General features: G+C 41.2%; 1 long non-coding RNA gene across 1 annotated transcript in view; it reads left to right on the top strand.

The window, feature by feature from the left end:
• Positions 1 to 8,286, top strand: part of LOC144374024 (uncharacterized) — a 135,429-nt gene extending 127,143 nt beyond the window's left edge. The window contains exons 2-3 of the long non-coding RNA XR_013433566.1: positions 4,749 to 4,953; positions 7,525 to 8,286. This is a non-coding gene — a long non-coding RNA (uncharacterized LOC144374024). The remainder of the gene's footprint in view (positions 1 to 4,748; positions 4,954 to 7,524) is intronic.
• The last annotated feature ends 6,378 nt before the right edge of the window (positions 8,287 to 14,664 follow it).

A 14,664-nucleotide genomic window follows, 5' to 3' on the forward strand; every position in this document is an offset into this window, starting at 1 on the left:
TTCACCACCCTTTTTATTTATTTTTTTTTTATTTTTAGACAAGGTCTTGCTAATTTGCTTAGGGCCTTGTTAAGTTGCTGAGGCTGACCTCAAACTTGCAATCCTCCTTGCAAACTTGCAATCCAGTGGTGGGCCTGACAGCTAGTGATGGCTTTCCTTTACCTTTATACTGCCACCCTTTCTGTCATTCTGAAAGCCCCTAATTCCTAATTCCTGACTCAGTGTAATTACTTTTTGGAAATTTAAGGTAGACAGTCTCATCATGTGGAGTTGCTGAAGTCCAACATATCTCAATCCTTGAAACTAGTATCACTAATTTCTTTCCTGGAGAAAGTTTTTCTTCCACTGTAAAGATATAAGTGCAGAGCTGGGTTTGTAGCTCATTGGTAGAGCACTTTTCTAGCACGTGTTAGGCATTGGGTTCAATCCCCAGCACCACATATAAATAAATAAAATAAAGGTATTGTGTCCATCTGCACCTAAGAAAGTATCTTTTAAAGGTAAAAGTGCAGAAAAATTAAGAAGAGAAAACATGGTGGACACTGTCTACTTCTAGTGGGTTTGTCAGCCTCTTCTATAGTAATCTGCCATCTGTATTTGCAGGAGCTAGAAGCAGAGGCACTATGTTTTCCAGGACACCCACCAGGAGGGTTCACAGATGGGCACTCAAGTGAGGTTTGGAAATGAAAGATTTGCAAACCATCTAGCCCACCCTCCTCCCCATCAGCAGTGGGGAAGCCTGGCAGATAAGAGTTTTGGTCCAACATTGGTGAGTCCCACCTCAGTGCTGGAGGCAAATGTGATACTGGCAGTGATTCCTGCAGGTTCTAGAAGTTCCTATTTTCCTAAAATCTACTGGTGGGCCTGACAGCTAGTGATGGTTTTCCATTACCTTTGTACCACCACCCTTTCTGTCATTTTGCAAGCCCCTAATTCCTTGCACAGCAGCCCCCCTCTTCAACGGTGATACATTCTGAGACCCTTCAGTGGGCATATAAATATAGGTAAAACTCAACCCAATCTATAGTATGTTTTTTTTCCATACATACATACTTAGGCTAGTTTAATTTATCAGTAAGAGTAAGAGACCAACAACAATAACTAAAGATAAAATAGAGCACTGATGGCAATATGCTGACATAGCAACACTTGGTCTGATAACCAAAATGGCCACCCAGTGACCAACAGGCAAGTACCATATACAGCATGGACATGGTGGACAAGGGGCCAATTCAGGTCTCAGGCAAGAAGGAGCAGAATGGCATAAGATATCATCACGCTGTTCAGTATGGTGCACAATATAATACTTAAAAATTGTTTATTTCTGAAATTTTTCTCTTAATATTTTGGGCTGTGGTTGAGGAAGGGTAATAACACAGCAGAAAGTGGATAAGTGAGACTACTGTATCAATCTCTCCTTCTTTGAAATACTTGGTGTGGTTTCTCCTTATCTGATTTTTTGCCTGTTGTGGCAAGTGGTGGCGACAATTTACTGAATGTCTAGGAGCAAGGCATTATTCTGTATGCTTGGAATATAGCAACAAGCCTGACAGAAAGGCTAGTGCTTCTGGAACTTAGGTTTTAGTGGGGACAACAAACTATTAATAAATTAATAATCTAACAAATATGGTAGGGTTGGTAAGTACAAGGCAAGAGGGGCAGATTGTGTGATCACGTATGATGTCATTGGTATAATTGAGATGAGAGAGAGATGGCCTGGACCAGGCTGATAGCCTGAAGGTGCTCAGTGATGACTAGGTGTCTGTGTGTGTCAAATGCAGATCTATTTTTAAATGGTGGTAATATACATATAATTTTGCAATTTTCTTTCTTAAGCCTTTTTTTCTGTACTGGGATTAAACCCAGTGGGGGCTTTACCTCTGAACTACATCCCTGGCCATTTTTATTTTTTTATTTTGAGACAGAATCTCACTAAGATGCTGAGGGCCTCACAAAGTTGCTGAGGCTGACCTTAAACTTATGATTCTCCTGCCCCAATCTTCCCAGTCACTGAGATTACAGGTGTGCATCACCACACCAGGGTCTTAAGCATTTTTAGTTCAGTGGCATTTCTAATTATACACTTTAGTGACATTAAATATATTCACACTGTTATACAAGCATCACCACAATCCATCTCCTGAACTCATTTCATTTTGTAAAATGGAAACTCTGTGCCCATTCAACAATTACTCCTCAATTCTCACTTCCCTCACCCCCTGGCAAACAAGATTCTCTCTATGGATTTAACTACTATAACACCTCAGATAAGTAGAATCATATAGAATTTGCCTTTTGTGACTGGTTTTTCACACTTAACATCCATGTTGATTGGCCATAGGTTCATCCATGTTGGCTGGTCAAAGGAGGGTAGAATTTGGCAGACTGGATGAAGAGTGAGAAGGAGAAGGAGGGGAGGCAAGGATAATCCCACAATTCAGGGTCTGAGTTGGGTGAATAGCATGCTCACTGGAGAGTTGAGCTAAAACTTTGGTTCATGAGATGTCTAACTTCCAGTGTGTTCTTCCATCTCTTCCAACACCCATACCACTGCCCCCACTCTTGGTACTCATCCTCCCATCCCCCAGTATATATGAAACAGAGAATTTGAGGGAAGAAAAATATCAGAGAATAAATGAGCATCTCATCTCAGTCACTGACCTGCCTGGCCTCAAAACCAATAGAGCATTAAGAACTACCATGAGATAAGAGGCTGAGAGACTCATGTGCACAGTATCTTATCCCAAATAAGGAGTGAGCAGCCAGCAAGAAAATCTTTCCCCCTGAATCTGGTCCCACTGGTACTGTGTGTGCTTCACAAATAATTAAGATCTCAGGGGCAGTTCCTTTCCGTTTTTCCTCTTCTTACAGCCACTACCTTCGATCAATGCTCATTTCCTCATAACTGCAGTGGCCTCCCCATGGGACTCTGCCTTGATCTCATTCCACCCCCATCAAACCTCACAAGTAGCTGCAGGTGACTGTCTCTCAAGCCCAACTTGGCAGTGCCATTTCCTGCTCAAAGCTGTAGGTCATTAGTGAAAGGGTAGGAGACTTGTTCTGGAGAGTGCACTAAAGTTTTGGGAGGAGTTATTTCCAACTATTCTACTCCCTGTAGAATCTCGAGCCACCCCCCTCCCCCAGGATGTGCCTTCTCTTTCAATCTAAGAATGTATCTGCAGGGTAAAATTCTTTGTGTGGCCCTCAAGGCCCTGCATGAACCAGCCTCGACCAACCTCACCATGCCTAATCCAAATTACTTTCTTCCACAGACTCTAACCTCCAACCTAATGGAACCACTCACTATCTCCCTTATATGCCATGAGCTCTGTTACAGTTTAGCTAACTATCCTCCAAAGACTCATATGCTAAAGCTTTGTTTCCAGCCTGTAATATTATGGGAAATGATAGAATCATTAAGAGGTGGGGCTCAGTGGTAAGAACTTAGATCAATAGGGACATTCCCTTGAAGAGGATATCGGAACTCCAACTAGTTCCTGTCTTTTGTTTTCCAGCAGCCATGGGGTGAACAGTGTCCTCTTCCATGCATTCCTGACATGAGGTACTGACTTGCCTAAGCCCAAAACAATAGGACCAGCAGATCACAGACTGAAACCTCTGAAACCATGAGCCAAATTTTTCCTAAGTTGTCTATCTTAGGTATTTGCCACAGCAATGGAAATCTAACATGAACTCCCCCATGTCTCAGCTCTGCTTTTGCCTGTGCCCAGAAGGATCTTCCTCCTACATCACACTTTCAGACCCTCTCTCCAGGAAGCTTTTTGTGATTCCTCCCACTGAATTCTCTGTATTCCCTTTCTCAGGACTCCCTTCTCAAGGGTGTGACTCCAGACCCTAAACTCTCTGAAGGTACCATCCAGTCACATTCTTAATGACTCCCCTCACAAGGCCTGGGATGGGACTTTGGAGCTTCAGAATCTGCTAAATTGATGGAATATATATATATATATATATATATATATATATATATATATATATATATATATTTTGAAAATCTGTTAGCACAGGGATCCTTGGAAATGTCAGAACCATATTTATTGCTTTGCTAAATGCCTGCTCTATACTGTTTACATTATCACAAACAAAATCCAATGACATAGTAACAGGAGAACACATCTCTTCTATCAGAGATTTTTTTCAACTTTCAGGTTTTCAAGTGCTCTGATTTTCCAGTTATACTCCAGGGGTTTTGTTTGTTGATTGGTTAGTTGGTTGGTTGGCTGGTTTTCATTTTTTTTTATTTTGTTTGGTTTATGCTGGGGGTGGATCTCAGGCCCTCCTCCTGCATGCTAGGCAGGAGCTCCAACCACTGAGCAACAGTTTCAGGCTTCAACTTTTTAATAAATTCTCATTGAGCCATTCAATTTAAAAATTTTTTTTCTTCTTTCTTTTTTTAAGGACTTAAATTTTCTCCCAATTGTCTTCAGAAATTCTTCCTCTTTAGAATGCCATTTAAGTCACAAAGAGGATAACAAGTTAGTTGAATAATTATTACCTCAAATCCTAGTCCCCTGCCTTAGCCAATTCAGGCTGCTAGGACAGATACTATACCCTGGGTGGCTTTCATAGCAAACATTTATTTCTTTTAGATCTAAAGGTTGGGAAGTTCAAGATCAGTACACCTGCATAGTTGGGTCCTGGTGAGGAGAGCAGAATGTCAACTTCTTCCTGCATCCTCACGTGGCTAAGAGAGGCAGCAATCTCTGAGGCCTATTTTTTTTTGACAGGGTCTTGCTATGTTTCTCAAGGTGCTCTCAACCTATGAATGTGACCAGAAGCTGGAAGTGGCAAGGAAGAAAAAAGGAGGAAAGAAGGATCCTCTCCTAGCACCTTTGGAGAACGTATGGTTCTGCTATCAACTTAATTTTGGATTCCTGACCTCCAGAACTCTAAGAGAATCCACATGTTCACTTTTGAGCCCTCAAGTTTAAGGTAATTGATATGGCAGCCTTAAGAAACTAATACACTAACCCATTGCACCCATCCACAAAATAACAACCAAACTCATTTCTTTGGCCAGCTCTTTCCCTGTTTCCAACATATTATGTCTTATCTTCCTTTTTATACTTTTTTCCCTAGTCTTATCTAGCTTTGCTCTCTCCCACCTCCTACTTTCCAATTCCCTTTCCATTTCCTTCTTGCTTTGCTTTCCCAGCCTCTCTCTGCCATGCTAGGGGACCTCTAGACCACTGTGCCTCCCCCTGGAAGTCCTTCATAGTGAGCACTGGATTCCTGCTTTGCACTTCACTGTGTGAGAGCTGAAACCACTCATTTGGAGCAAAAGTCACTGAGAATAAGCAAATAGCTGTGCATCATGTCATTACTGGATCTTAGCACTTCCACCCTCTCCTCCCTCCAATGTCTTCTTCATCATTCAGGTCACCATTCCCTCCTAATACCCAGTCATTTCAGTCATTTTCTATCTGCATTTCTGTTGATCTCCTGAAAATTCTTATTTACTGAAGCACAAAGGTCACATTGTCTTTCCCAAGCCTGGGGTGGTTCAGGGTGGCTGTTCTGAGGGAGATTACATTGTGACAGAGAGATGGGGTGGGAAAATGTTACCCCAGTTTCTACCCACCCTCAGCAGCAGTGAGGGAGCAGAGGAGAGAGAACCTGGCCAAAAGAAAATATTTCTAATAACTTCCTGTATGGTCTCTCCTCTTCCCTCTGTGGCCCATTATTTCTGGCCTTCCTGAGTTTCTGAGGTCTATCTCACTAGGTCAGAAAAAGAGTTTAGTGATAAAAGAATAAAATGCCCTACAGTGCATGTAAGATGTCATTAAACAAGGAGTCCTGAGGTGGGGAGCTAATATGTCCACATCAGCCCTACAGCCATGAGGGGCTCTGAGCCACCCAAAACACGATTCACAAACCACCTTTCACAGTTTCATGTGTGCAAAATTTCTCTTTTTATGTCCTTTAGAATGTCTTCATCAAAGAATATATACACACACACACACACACACACACACACACACACACAATAGTTTAAAATCCAATCATATCAAAGGTTTATTTTTTAACCCCCCTGTCTCAGCCATCCCCTCACCTCCTCAGCTGTACCTCTCTCCTCTGAGGGATCCATTTAGAACTTTTTGAGGCATTTTGCCTCCATTTTCTAAATATGCTTTCCCTGCTGTTTCTTGATTTATCCATTTGAGACATCAGCTTTTCCCTCTATGTGGTGGTGCATGAAGATTTTGCTTTTATTCGCCATGTTTCTTGCTCACTCCCTCCTTGCAAACATTGTGGTGAGCCGTTTCTGTGAACCGTGGTTGCCATTACAAGATGGCGCTGATAAGCGCCGTGGCCTGTTATAAACAACTCCTTATTTTGGGAGAGTTGGCACGTAGCTGTAAAACACCCTATGAGAAAGATCCACGTGGCAGTTGTGCATTGGGGCTTGATGTGCTTTATCAAGGCTGGGGTGCTCGGGTGAAGGAGTAGAGGAGGAGAAGTACAAGTAGAGTAGAGTAGCAGTAGTAGTAGCAGTAGCAGTAACAGTAGCAGTAGCAGTAGCAGTGGCAGTAGTAGTAGTAGTAGTAGTAGTAGTAGTAGTAGTAGTAGTAGTAGAAGCTTCCAGAGACACATGATTAAAGGCCTGAATAAACTGCTGAAAGAAGATTCCCGAGTTGCGTCTTCCTTGCGGGCAAGGGGTCGAGACAAAACATGATCAAAAAAATAAGAACAAATTCGTGTTCACTTGGCTCTCGCCAGGTGCCAGGAGCTGTTATAACTTGACATGGCTGCTCACCCTTTCCTCCCTCAGACATGCTCTCACTGGGTTTCCAGGACCCCACTGCCTCCTATGGGTCCTCCAGCCTCCCTGGTCACAATTTTTTTGTTACCTTAGCAGCCTTTTCCCTGGCCTCTGTGGGAGGGGACAGCCAGGGCTTGGTCTTCTGACTTTTCTCCATCTACTCTCCACCCATGTGGTCTTGTCAGTCTTTTGGTTTTGAGTATCTTCCAGATGCTGACACCTCCCAGGTTCCAATCTCCAGCCCTGAACTTCCCCTGATCACAGCCTCTCATGTTCAACTCTCTTCTTTTTCTTTTTAATGTGGTGTATAGAATTGAACCTGTGTCGTGCCCATGCTAGGGGAGCACTCTACTGCTGAGCCATAATCCCAGCCCTCAATTCTCTTCTTGACAGCTTCACTTAGATAACTAATAGACATCCCCAATTAATAATCACTCATTAAATTCCTGCTGATCCCAAAAGCCATTTCTCCTACAGTCTCTGTCATCCCTGCCCGTGAAAGTTCTATCCTTCCAGTGGCACATCCCCAGATTTTGTAGTTATCCTTGTTTTCCCTTTTCTCTCACAACACCCAGCCAACCAGACTATCCCATGATTCTACTTTCAAACCATATCCAAAATCTGACCATTTCCCAGCTGCTGTCAGTGATCCTGCCTAACCCTGATCACCTATGTGCCCAGATTTCTGCAATGCTTCCTTATCTTCCTTCTGATTGCACCCTCTCCCTGTCCCCCACCAGGAGTCCATTCACCACCCAGCAGCCAAGGGAACCTGTAAACCAGATCATTCTTCTTTGACTCAGAATCCCACTGTGTTACCCAGGCTGGTCTCAAATTCCTGGGCTCAAGTCATCCTCCTGCCTCAGCCTCTTGTGTAGCTGGGACTCACAGGTATGAACTACTGCACATGGCCTCAAAAATCTTGTAATGACTCCTAATGCTTCTCTGAGTGATGCTATGCATTTGCCAGGGCTGCTATAACAAGTACCACAGATAGGGTGGCTTAAATAACAGGCATTTATTGCCTCATGTTTCTGGAGCCTAGAAGTTCAAAATCATCCTGGGCCAAGATCCAAGATCAACACTGTCTCAGGTGTCAGTGGGACTCTTTCCTCCTGAGGGCTGTGAGGAGAGGATCTACTCCAAATTTCATTCCTTGGCTCATAGATGGCAATCTTCTTGTGTCTCTTCACACCATATTCTATGGTGTAAGTGGGACTCTTTCATCCTGAGGCCTGTGAGGAGAGGATCTGCTCCAAGTTTCATTCCTTGGCTCATAGATGGCAATCTTCTTGTGTGTCTTCACATCATATTCTATGGGCTCTGTCTAGCTTTCCCCTTCTTATAAGGACACCAATCATATCCAAGGACTTCAATTTAAGTCAATTATTTGTATAAAAACCCTGTCTTCAAATAAATCACTGTGTTAGTTTTCCATTATGGTTAAAAAGAAAACTAAGAAATTGAACCTATAAAATAAAAAGGTCTCTTTTGGATCATCATTTTATTTCATTTATTTATTTATATTTGAGAGAGAGAGAATTTTTTAATATTTATTTTTTAGTTTTTTGGTGGACACAACATCTTTGTTTGTATGTGGTGCTGAGGATCGAACCCAGGCCGCACACATGCCAGGTGAGCATGCTACCACTGGAGCCACATCCCCAGCCCCCATGGCTCATCATTTTAGAGGTTCCAGTTCATGGTCACATGGGCCCATGGCTTTTATGCTTTTGGTGGAGGTACAGGATGGCAAAGGTGGGGAGCAAATGTTTTCCTGGGTAGCTCAGTAGCAGAGCACTTGTCTAGCATGTGTGAGGGTCTGGGTTCCATCCCCAGCATGGAAAAAATAATATCTTCCATCATGGCCAGCTAAGAAGCAAAAGAGAGGAAGAAGACGAGACTAGGGTCCCATACCCATCAAGAGCAAATTCTATAACCAAGTTCCATAACCTAGAACCTTCCACTAGGGCCCATTTCTTACTCCCAGTGGCACTACGAGCTGGTACCATGTCCTCAATGTGTGGGCCTTTGGGGATGTTCCAGATCCAAACCATAGCAGTCACGTCTGATTTAGCAGATTTAGAACATCACAAGAATTGGGGGATTCTGTAGTCTGCTGATACTCTTCTTCCTTTTCCTCTCACTCTGAGCCAGCCATGCTAGCTTCCTGGAACATACAGGATTCTCTCATCTGTGGACCTTTGCACATTCTTCTCCCTGTAGCTGCTTGGTTGAACCTTTCATTCCTTAAAATCTTTGCCCAAAGATTACCCGCTTCTTGAGGTCTATTATGGGCACCCTCTTCAAAGATTGTAACCCACCAACCATACTTTCCTGACAATCAGGATTCCCTTTGACCTGCTCTGTGATTTCCCTTAGCATTTATACCTTCCAATATTATTTTATAATACACATATTTTTTCACAGTCCAGCTGCAGCAAAATAGCCAGGGGGGTGACGAACAACTTGTGTACATTGATACAGCAGGAGTGGAAGCAGTTTATTGTAGGACAGGAGCAGTATTTATACATTCCACATGGCTTATCTAATTAACATAAACTAGATACAGCAGTCAACCAATAAGGAATCTCCACACTTAATGGCATTAACATAAACTAGATACAGCAGTCAACCAATAAGGAATCTCCACACTTAATGGCTCGCTGGTGTTACTTCACAAACCACTCCCTCTGGCATTTTGCCAGGCGCCACCCAGACTTGTTTACAGACTCTAACATTATTTATATTTGTTGTTTTTGATTTTTTTCTGTTGGTAGAATACACAAGAGCAGTGAATTATTATGATCGCCTACTGCAAGGCTGGTACACTGTAGGTGCTGAATAAATATTGGTTGATTACATTAATAAGCTCTTTACATGAATCATCTCCTTTCATCCTCTCAACAACCTCACCATGGGGGTGCTATTATTATCCCATTCTACCAATGAGGAAATTAGGCACAAGGAACATAACTAACATCACACAGGATGTCACAGGAGGCAGAGCTGGACCCAGGTAACAAACAGGTCTGACATGATGGCAAATATCATTCCCTTCTGTAACATTTGTACCAGGAGCTTTTGTGCTATGATTACATTTTCTTTCTTGTACAGACTTTTCCATTCCGCCCCCCCCAATAGCACAACTGTCTCTATACTCAGCTTGTATTTTCATCCAAGTGCTACATTAGCTGTAACACATACTTAGCAGTGGTTGTTTTTAAACTGTTCTTTCACATCAGGCCATCTAACCATCCCCACTTTCCCCCAAGCCTTCTGACCTCCGGGTGCAGTTGAGTTTAGCTGCTGTCTAAATCTACTAACCACTTCTCATGGAAAATTCCTTTCTTTTCCATATCGATGTGTCTCTGCTATTTCCTCCACCCCATGGCTTCTTCTTTCTCTTTTTTGGGGGCGTGGGGTTCTGGGGAGGGAACCCAGGGCCCTGTGCATGCTAAGTACATGCTCTACCATCCAGCTCTGTCCCAGCCTACCACAGCATCCTCTTTCTTGATTTTCTCCTTGATTTTGCTGGAATCACTTCTCAAGAAGCTAGAGTCTGGGTGGGCACCTATTAGGAACAAACTTTTGGAAGTTCACACATAACTGTTGCAATGTTGTACATTCCCCTCACCCAAGTGTCAGGCTCTGAAATGGCCCTGGGCTCAAAACAGCCCTGCTAACAGTTTGACAGCTTTAAACTACAAATCCTCTTAGCCAGGCTTCTCCTTGCCTCAAATATAAAACTTTAAAAGGGAATGAAGCCTAGGTACATATTATAGCATGAATAAACCCTGAAAACCTCACCCTAAATGAAGAAATCCAGACACAAAAGTTCATTTATATGTATCTATTTATGTGAAATGTCCAGAATTGACAAATTCTGAGACAAAAAAAATAGATTACTGGTTTCCAGGGGATGGTAGGGATGGAATTAATTTGGGTATGGCGTTTCTTCATGGAAAGATGAAAACAGTATGTAAGTAAAAAGTAATGATGATTCCATAACTGAATATACTAGAAGCTGTTGAATTGTACTTTTTGTTTTTGTATGGTACTGGGGATCAATCTGGGGCCTTGCACATGCCAGGCAAGTGCTCTATCACTGAGCTACACCCCCATTCCTATACGTTCTTAAACAATAAATTTTATGGCACGTGTACTGTATCTTTAAAGTGTTTTTTTTTAAATGGATTAATATTAAATTTTAAATTGTGTGCTATGTGACATTCCATTAAGTAATTCCCTTTCATTATTCCAACTTCAGTTAAAGTGGGCCACATACTCTGACTCATGATAGAGTACTTGAAGCAAATTCAGCATAAAGAAAGACATTCTTTGTTTGAGAGGATAACGAAAGAAGAGAACAGGTAGATAAGACATGATGCAGAGAAGAGATCAAGAATTAAGGAAGCAAAAAATTAAGTGCAGAAGTAGGGCTACCCTGAGACCCATGGGGCTCCTATGGTAGGGTGCCAGAAGGCAGGAGTTGATGTTTTCCCTCATGTCAGAGGCAAGGTTACTGCTGAAGATATTTGCTAATTTCTGTCCAGCATTTAATCTCTAGTTTTTGTTGAAATATATAGTTTTCTCCAACTCACCCATATATTTTATGAAAGTCTGTCTGACCTTTGGTTATATATGTGGGACATTTCCTTAAGTCTAAACTTATCATCTATGGTTCCAAGATGGACTGTCTTTTGAATCAGAATGTAGTCCAACATTGTTGTGCCTTGAGTAGGGAGAAAAATACTGTGCTCTGGAGGTAGATATCCACAAGGGGAAGAAGTCAAACAATTGACTTCGGCCATCTTGAGAATATGAGGGAAGAGGGTGCCTGAAAATGGATTCAATTCAAAGAAACAGAACCAAGAGCTGTATACTAAGTATTGCATATGAACTCTGGATCAAACTGCACCTGAAACTGTATCTGCTATTGTACTGTTCAGTTGTATATAAGCCAATTCATTCCTTTCTAACAGATTGAGCTTCCTTTCATCTGGAACAACAAAGATCCTATCTATAGTCAGGTGATAATGTTTGAAAGTACATAGACCATGTAAAATACAGCTTACTATTTCCCAATTATGTTACTTTTTCTTTGTTAGAAATTTGTAAAAAGGAGTGTAAAATTTCCTTAAAATTCTGCCAGTTAAATATATGTATATTTTATACTTAATAAAAATATACAAATTTCTCTAAACTAAAGAAATTTTAAATTGTATTTGCTCTAAATATTTTGAAACTAGAAATCAATGCTAGACAAACCCAGACTTGACCTGGTTTAACAACATTCCTATTAACACCTCCACCATCTGGTTTTGGAAAAGGCCAGATATCATTGTTTGGAGTTTTAGTGGACTGAAAGACACAGTAGACCAAGCTTAACACTGCTCTTAACTGGCAATCTGCCCAAATTGCATTGTCTCACATGATTCATGTACTGACCATTAGGGTCCTTCTCATCTAAGAAATTGGATTGACTCTTCATTTAATGAACTAAGTGACAAGTGTCTCTGTATCTGAAATAGAAGTTATATCAATGGCTAAAAATGAACAATCAGTGTTTGGACATATTAGAGACATAGCCAGAACAAAGTGCTTAAGAACTTCTGAATATAAAATGATGTGCAAAAACTTCCATGCAAAAGAAAATAAAGAAAGGCTGGGGCCTAGTTATATATGTACCAGAATATCTGCTGAAATTGAGTATAGAATTTTTGAAAATTGGAAATAATCTTCTCCTAAAAAGGAGAATAGTAAGGGGGCTGGGGCTGGGGCCCAGTGGTAGAGCACTTGCCTAGCATGTGTGAGGCACTGGGTTCGATCCCTGGCACCACATAAAAATAAAAACAAATAAATAAAGTATTATGTCCATCTACAACTAAAACATAATAAATGAAACTAGTTAAATGTGGTATATTCATGTGATAGAACATTCTGCAGGGCTGGGAGTATTGCTCAGTGGTGGAACATTTGCCAAGTATGCTGAGGTCCTAGGTTCAATACTCAGTACCTCAAAGCAAAACAAAAAAAATAAAGATATTGAAATGAATGAGATAGGTATTTATATATTTATAGACTGAACATGTAAGATCTGTAGATTAGTGATTAGCAACAAACGTGTAATATATAGATAATCATAAAGGACATGACACACATACTTACATAAGAATTCCAAAGAATTGGTGAGTTCAGGGGAGAAGGAACTGAATGATTGGAGGTCAAGTTTATAAGAAGAATTAATTTTTACTCAGTGAGCCACTATATCTTTTGAGTTTCATACCATGTACACTTTCATTCTTGCAAAAAATAAATTAGGTGATTTATTATTTTTACATTCTTTGTGTTATGATCATTCATCTTACTTTAACTACATGACCAACAGCCTCTTTCAGATGCCCCTGCATAGAAACTAAAACTAGTTTCTGATTTTTTTTTGGTGGTGGTTGGTTTTTTTTTTGGGGGGGGGGTATCAGGGATTGAACCCAGGGTTGCATAACCACTGAGCTACATCCCCAGCACTTTTTGCATTTTATTTAGAGACAGGTCTCACTGAGTTGCTGAGGACTTGACTAAGTTGTTGAGGCTGGCTTTGAACTCCAGACCCTCTTGTCTCAACCTCCCAAGTTGCTGGGATTACAGGTATGCACCACTGCGCCTGGCTACTTTCTGATTTTTAATGGACACTTTTATTATGAAAAAGAAATAACTCTCTAATATCTTGTATATTATTTTCTGTTGAGGATTTTGAGGTTAACTGACCTTCAAGATTACATTCATATTTGTGATTGGTTATCATTATCAATGTCATCAAAAAGAAGACATTACTTTCCTGAGAATCATGACAAAAATTTACACTTTATCCCCCTCTCCTTTATTATAAGTACTTATAATAAACTGTAAACTTACCCATGATTTCTATTCTTTGTTATAAATGGTTCTCATAAAGTAGAATTTTCTCACCCCACATAACAGCCAGACGCATGAGTTAGGTCTACCAACATCTCACATGTCCAATACACCAATGTTCTCATTCATTCCTAAAATGGCTTAGAAAGTGATGCATGGGGTTCTCCCAGCTCTCCAAAGGAAGCTGCAGGGCAATTTTCAAGAGCATTCAGGAAACTTCATGATCTTGCCTGGCCTCCTCAGCCAACTCTGCTCATCTGGTGTTCTTGGCTCTTTGCTTCTAGTATTTATTTATGTATGTATTTATTTATTTTGGAAATGGGGATTGAACTCAGGGGAACTCAACCACTGACCCACATCCCCAGCCCTTTATGCATTTTATTTAGAGACAGGGTCTCACTGAGTTGCTAAACACCTTGACATTGCTGAGGCTTGCTTTGAACTCGCAATCCTCCTGACTCAGCTTTCTGAGCCGCTGGGATTACAGGCATGCGCCACAGTTCCAGGCTGCTTCAGAATGTACTGATTGTGGCTGAGGATGTATTTCATGGTAGAACTTGTGCTTAGCAAGACCCTGAGTTTGATCCCCAGCACTGAAAAAGTAAATAAATAGAATAAAACTACTGATAGTTCCCTGGAAGAGGATGAGCTGCAATTTCATTCTAAAAAATGCTTTATAGTTGCCCTGGTTCATTATAGTTCTCCCTTAACTATTTCTCAAAGCAGGTCATGGATATGTTTGACTCTAGGATCATTCTGTTTTCAGTGCAATTGTAAGTATGGATGCACAGGGCAGGCCCATCAAACAGATTGAAAATTATTTCAACTTTGGGAATTCTTGGATATCATAATTGAGTTTTTGATGAGTAGCAATTCCCCAGCCTGGTAGTCACTATTCCCCTTTGGGACATATTTAAAACTAAGTAAGGGGCTAGGGATGTCACTCAGTGGTAGACCACCCATCT

Source organism: Ictidomys tridecemlineatus, unplaced genomic scaffold (assembly GCF_052094955.1).
Source record: "Ictidomys tridecemlineatus isolate mIctTri1 unplaced genomic scaffold, mIctTri1.hap1 Scaffold_55, whole genome shotgun sequence".
Taxonomy (NCBI): Eukaryota; Metazoa; Chordata; class Mammalia; order Rodentia; family Sciuridae; genus Ictidomys; species Ictidomys tridecemlineatus.